Source organism: Nannospalax galili, unplaced genomic scaffold (assembly GCF_000622305.1).
Source record: "Nannospalax galili isolate Female #2095 unplaced genomic scaffold, S.galili_v1.0 scaffold161, whole genome shotgun sequence".
Classification (NCBI taxonomy): domain Eukaryota; kingdom Metazoa; phylum Chordata; class Mammalia; order Rodentia; family Spalacidae; genus Nannospalax; species Nannospalax galili.
Window position 1 is genome coordinate 1,425,159 of NW_008348586.1, and position 6,994 is coordinate 1,432,152.

Consider the following 6,994-nt stretch of genomic DNA (forward strand, 5'->3'; position numbering starts at 1 on the left):
ACCCCCACCCCCCGCGTCCAGGCCACTTCCTCTTCAGCCTACAGGTTCCCAGAACAGCACCTAAATCATCAATCCTTGAACACTTTGCTAAGACACTGCGGCTAAGCAGGAGTCTTGGGCCTCCAAGTCCTCCTTCAAGAGCCAGCTGCACCCAGCCAGAGGACCTGAAAAACAACCCAGCCAGAGACCTGAGGGCACCGCTGGTCTTAACAGCCTAAGGATGAGAGGTTGCCTTAGAAAATTCAGTCCCGGTCTGGGTCACTGAAAAGAGGTTATTGAAACCCCTGGGGGCCCCAGGAGACCTCAGAACCAGGCTAGTGAGAGTGGTTGGGGATGAGGGGTGAATCCTCCAAGGAGGCAAAGTGATTGTACAAGTGCTAAGGACCAGGATGGCCACTATGGCTCCCCAATTCCAGGCCAAGACACCCACCCTGTTTAGTTATTAACACACTGGGAAGTCCTCAGCCGCCCAACTTTCTTCTCTTTAATGAGCCTAGAAGAAGAGGCTGCCCTGGAGGGGTTTGTTCATTAAAGATGTAGCTGGAGGAATATTGTCTCATTAATTATCTGGTTTTAATTACACTCCTACCCTTTGAATCTGGAGATGGGAAAAGTTGATTTGATGGTACCGCCCCCCTTTAGCTTAAAGAGTCAGGCCCAGCAAAGAGACCCAAAGGAGGTGATAGGGACTATGTGTGCCCAGGAGTGTGTCAGTACTTGTCTTGGGTATGTCTGGTGAGAATTTTGCACTTGGGGGAAGAGCTCTATGGCTTAGTATGTGCATATTGACATGTCTGTGTGTAAATCCAAAAATGTGCATGTGTCTGAATGTGTGTGACTATGTGTGCCTCAGAAGCTGTGTGGACGTGACTTGGATGGCTATGTGTTCTCCCTGCCTGTGTGTGGTTCTGTGCATTGGGGTGTGCATGTGGGTAGCTGAGTGTGTCTACAGACAGGCTTGAAAACTGGTGTCTAAGTGAATAAGAGTGTGACTGGGTAGCGACTGGGTAGCTGTGTCTGCATGTGTCTTAGACAGTGGCTTTCTGACCGTTAGTTCAAGCGACAGTATATGGCAGTGTCGCAGATTCTGCTGTGCCTTCGTGTGCCTCTCTACGTACAAGTGATGTGGAGCGTACAAGTGATGTGGAGGCCTCTGTGGCTCAAGTGTTCCCAGAGCTGTACTGCTCCAAGGACATTGCTCACTTCCCAAAAGTCCCTAGGGCTAGGGCACCACCTGGAAATCACAGTCCTTGGGTGGGGGGAGTTATTTAAGGGGTGTTCCTCCCAGCCTCATCCCTTGTCAAGCTGGTGTGGCGCTAGAGCGGGGGCCGTTTTCCCTTTAAATCGCGGACACTTTGACAGGGGACATTAAGGACCCGGCTGCTCAGGCTGAGCAGATCATAAAACCGGACAGGCAATTTCTGCTCCCGCCAAATAGCCGGGCAAACTCGTTCTGCATCTTTGGTTTTAATGCACTAAACTGGCAGCTAAGCAGGGAGCGAGCAAAGGAGGGGGGCTAGAGCCCCCCACATACACCAGGATGCACACAGGCACAAGGCTCAAGCACCCCTTCACACCCTGTGCCCCATGCTCCGCCCTGACCCCCCCAACTGGTGGAATTATCAACTAGAATTTGATTAATATGCAAATCGCAGGCAAACAGCTCCATATAATTCTTTCAGTGGAGAGTAATTAATCACCAGTTAAAGCAAATTAATACATATATCAATTTTGTCAGAAACATGCTTAGTTCAATCGCCCGTAAAATTGAAGTTTGAAGTATTAAGAGGCTCTGCAGAAACGCCAGGACTAAAACTTTCAAATTGATCCTATTTAGTAATCAATCAGGCTCTCCCCTCAGGTTAATCTGCCTAATTTTTCATCTCAAATCATACACTTTACTGACACGCCATCTAGCAAACAGTCGATAAAAAGTTAACAAAAATGATAACGACTCCAGCCAGAGCCATTGTGCAGGGCGGGTGGGCGGCAGGCGGCTTTGATTGCATTTCTAGGGTGGTTGGGGATTTGCTTTTTTTTTTCCTGGGCCAAGGATTGGGAGCTCCCCCAGACAGCAGAAGCCTCTCTGCCCCACCACTCACTTCTGATGTGCCGTTAGGTTCCCTTCAGCAGGCCAGAAAACTGGCAGCATTTCCACCAAAGTCACTCAGCTAGCTCTCTTACAGGAGTGTGTTTGCCAGAACATCAGGTGGCCTATGCCTTGTATGCCTCCAGTGACTACTGTCTGAGCCCCTGTCCCTATGCCTACATTGTGTGTTGAACAGTGGGTAGTGGTGATGGTGACTAAGAGCAAAGGTTTATCTGTTTAATTATTTTTACCCTTCCTTCCTAATTTTTGTTTGTTTTTCAGACAGGGTCTTGCTATCTAGCTGTCTATCTGGAACTCACTTCTGTACAATAAACTGGCCTCAAATTTGTGGTCATCCTCTTGCCTCTGCCTCCTCAAGTGAGTGCTAGAATTACAGGCAAACACCATCATGCCTTGAATGTGTTTAATTTTTGTATGAGCTATTGGTTGTCTGAATGTGGATGGATGTGCTGTGTTATATTCGATGGAACTGTATGTTTAAGGTAGACTGTGTGTTTGTGTCACTGAGCACCTGCCTTGTGTGTATCTGCATTGTTTCTGGAATGTGAGGCACTGTATGCCTGTGTGTGGGTGCTATGGCCTAGCTGTGAGACTTCTTGGTCCACCACATCTATGTGTGAGACCTCAAGACAGCTGGATGAATAGGTTTCCTCACAGACATCAGAAGAGGAGACGGTCTCTATAAAGACCCAGTTAACCTTGAATGCCTACTAACAAATGTGAGGGATTATCTTTTCTCTACCTAGCCCCCAAGTTGATCCTGTGTTGAGAAGGGTGTGGAAGAGGAGAGAAAAAAATTGCTAGGCAGAAGGGTCTCCTTGTTTTGAGTCTCCTCACTTTAGAAAGCCCTGGACCTAATGTTCCTGAGATGGGCCCTTGACTGTGGAACAGGTAGAGAAGCAGACACTTAGAGATGCCTCTGTTCCATGGCTCAAATGTCACATCTATACCCACATGAAATTACAACTCATTGTGGGTCCCCTTATATACATGGTGACAACTAAACCTGTTGGGGTCCCAAGGTACAAACAAATAACTAATTTTCCTTCCTTGCTGCACCCACTGAATTTCCAGACAGTAACATCCAGCTCTCCATGGGGCAGCCTGCACACAATGCACAGTCATGCCTGCACTGCTCACTTTCACACATACACCAGATTCCAAACTGGGTGAGACTCATTCACATCCAGCCCCACTGGCAATATCGTCTACCTTACTGACATATGTACATAATTGTTATTTGTACCCTCCCAGGTTTGGGCAGAGCTGAGCCCCTACAGGGAGCTGGAGCTTTTCTCAAGTGAGCTTGGGGAAACTGGGTCCTTCGGAAGACTTTACTCCAGGGACGTAGGTTCAGCCTAGTAACCAAGTTGAAAGGGAAGATCTGGGGCACAGCAGAGGACGCCAGCCCCTCTCCACCCTGCTTCCAAAGAAGCACCTTCATAGTACTCCTCACTGGCTTCAACCACCCTCAAGTAGACTCCATGCCCCTGCTGAAGGTTCTCTAGTCTACCATCTGTTTACTGCTGTGATCTACCTTCCCTTCAGGCCAGGTGTCCTCCACCCCTTCCTCCCACATTGCTCTGGTAAATCTGAGTAGCTTTCTTGGCCTAGCAGTTTGGAGCTAGGATTTCAGTTGTCTGTCTATGACTTCAGTTCAGTATCAGTGCTTGTTCTCTGGGTCATCTGCTCATACAGACCCTAACATTGCTCACCCACTGGCCATATTCACCCAGGTGATAGCTTTACTCTCTTCCTCTCCTCTGCACAAATTTTGTCACACCTAGTTGCATACACTAGTTTGAGATGATTGGTTATGCAGGCCGAGGCAGCACACACCCAGTCACCCCCAGTTGCACATGCTCAGTTTCCATCAATCAGTTGCACATGCTCAGTCTTTCAGTTACACCCATTGGATGATACACTAAGAAATGCACCCTTGGGGCTGGAGAGATAGCTCAGCACTGGTTGCTCTTGCAGAGGACCCAGGTTTCATTCCCAGTACTCACATGGTGGCTAATAATCATCCATAACTCCAGTTCCAGGGAATCCAATGCTCTCTTCTGACCTCCTCAGGCAGTGCACGACTTGGGTGCAAGTTAAAAAAGAAATGCACCCTTGTTGGTCTCAGTGCAGCTCAGCACACACACACACACACACACACACACACACACACACACATACCCTGAACCAAGTATCTTTCAGGAGTGATTCCTGTGGGGAAGGAAGAGAAAGAATAGCCAGGAACCTGAGAGGGCAGAGGTGGGACCCCAAGGAAAACTAAAGGTAGGAACTTCTTCAGCCAGAATGTCCTCCACCCCAACATGCAGCAAAGCTCAGGAACCCTCAGCTTCCTTCACTCCAGTTCCAAGAGCCTGTCCTTTGGGAGACTGGGTGTTATGGATAGCCCTGGAGACCAGGTTCTTAAGGCTGCAAGTATCTGCTACAGACTTCCAAGGCTGCACAGGAACATTCTAGAGGTACACCCATTTCCACACAGCTACTCACCCCTACATCCCAATCACACCACTTAATTCACCCAACACACTCATAACCACCTGGAAACCCTATGGAATTCTCTATTGGTACATCAGCAGCTAACCCTCTGCACCCCAACCAGCTCTGGTTCCCTATCCCTTTTCCACCTGCTTTGCAGCCCCTGACCTTAACTTACCTACACTGACTGACCTCTTATCTGGCTGCTCCCCTTACATCTTCCAGGCTCCTTTATGCCCCCTCCCATGTACATGTGTTTGGGGAGCAAGTGCATTGTCAGCACAAACTGCTTTCTGGGCCCCAAGAAAGGGGCAGTTTGTTGGGTGTGGGAAGCAGGTGTCCCTGGGTTCTGGTGTCTGGGAACCAGCAAGCCTGGGAGAGTGGACTTTTCTGGACCCGTGGCGCAGAAGGGTGGGGAGGAGGTGGGGGGTGTCCCCGCGGCGACGGGCAGGAGCGGAGGGGAGGCATGCGGGCCCCAGCCCGTCCCTTTCAGGGGGGACTCATGCATCAAACTTCAATTTTCCGGACGATTGAATTAGTGATTTTTTTCCTCCTGAACTAAAATACACTTAAGTCTTTGGGATTAATTACCACGTTCTGGTCCCTCAGACTGGAGTATTACTTATCAGAGCTGCGTCTGACACCGGCCGACACCTCGTAAAATAAGGAACTGAGCCTCCCGGCCTCACCCGGCGCCACTCGCCAGGCCTCCGGAGGAGCGGGGGAAGGTACAACCCGAGACGCAGAGGAGGCAGCTCTGCCTGTCCGCGCGCAGAGGGGGCCCCAGTCCACAGAACAGAAACCGGTCGCGTCCCAGGACTTGATAAGCTTGGTTAAGGCCCGGGACACAATCGAGAAGGGAGAGACAAAGCCGAGCCTCCTCCCTTAGATAGCCAGGAACCGAAAGTGGGTCTTCACAGGGCGGGAATTCCGGATGAAACAAGTAGGCACTGGCCCCAGGCGATGATGATGGAACCTTGGCCGAAGGGCTGAGCTGTAGCGAACTTCACCCAGAGTGGACGTGGGGCCCACAGCCCTCCACACCATCCTTGCCACAGTCTAACTCGAAAAAGAAACAGACACGCAAAGCACACTGCCCGCGGCTAAGCGCACACAGCCTCACCCAGGCAGGCTCAGCAGGCTGGGGGACACTCGGAGTTCAAGGCCCTATGGCATCATAGGTCCTGGCGGCAGCACCCGAGCGGTGGCCAAGGCCATCTGAGCGTCATCAGCCTTCATCAGAACTAGGATAGCTGAGAAGAGGGCTGGCTAGGGTCCAGGCCTCCCTGGATCCAAGCGCCTCAGTTGCCGACTTCCCCTCTGCCTCCAATTTAGCCAGGCCTGGAGGTGAGCCCCAACCTGCGGTGCTCCGCGTGGCGGGAGTCAGGCCTGGACAGCCTCACGCATGGTGCACACGGCTCTAGGAGCCCAGCCAAAGCTTGGAAGCCCAGCTTGGGGTTCTGCAAAGCCGAAGTGACCGCGGAGTGACTCTGATCCTCTCCCCAAATTATGCGAGTCAGAGCTCACCGCTCCTGGGTTGGGGCTCAGCCTAAGGTCCCGCGTGTATTTCTCTCCCTCTTCCTTCCATTCGGCCCTTTCTTTCCTTCAACTCGCTTCCTTTTCCAGTCCACAGACACAACGAATTACTTCTGTCTCTCAAGGCCTGGGTCTTCTGCCTCCTCCTCCAAGAAGCCATCACCGCCCGCCGGCCCGAAGTTGGGTCCCCTCATTTTGCAAGCAGCACTTCGCTGCCTGAGGGCGAGGGTCTCCCTTCCGCGCACCGCGTACCGGGTGCTTCCGGGCCTGCCTACTATAGACTGGGCGCTCCTTGAGGGCAGCGTTCGGTTCCTTTTCTCTAGCTACCAGCACACAATAAACAACGGCTAAATTGATTTCCCCCCTTCATTTTATTAATCCTTCTCCTTCCGTCTTTCCTTCTTTCTTTTCCTCCTTCCTTCCTCCCTCGTTATATTTTATTTCTTGGTTATATTCAATTGTCATGTTTTTCAGGCTCATTAAATCCATTTAGAGACAAAAGAATAAAAGGCAGAAGGAAAAGGGAGGGGGAAGGAGGGAAGGGGGAGGGGAGGGGAGGAGGAGGCCAGAGAAGCAAACAAATAACCCGCTTTAACTAGACGGGCGGATAAATGGCCCGGTTTCTCCTCAGCCCCGATGCGCCTGCTTAGCTGCGCGCCCCGCGGGCGCCGCAGCTCGGGTGGGCTCAGCCCTGGGGCCGCCGCCCCCAGCCCGAAGGGACCCAGCAGGGCCCAGCCCAGGGCCTGGAAGCCGGGAGCGGCTCGAGGTGCCAGGGCCGCTTCATTGGGATTCATGGGCGTGTTGGGCGGGCGGCCCGGGGCTCCGGGTGCGGGGTGGGGGCCGGGCGCGGGG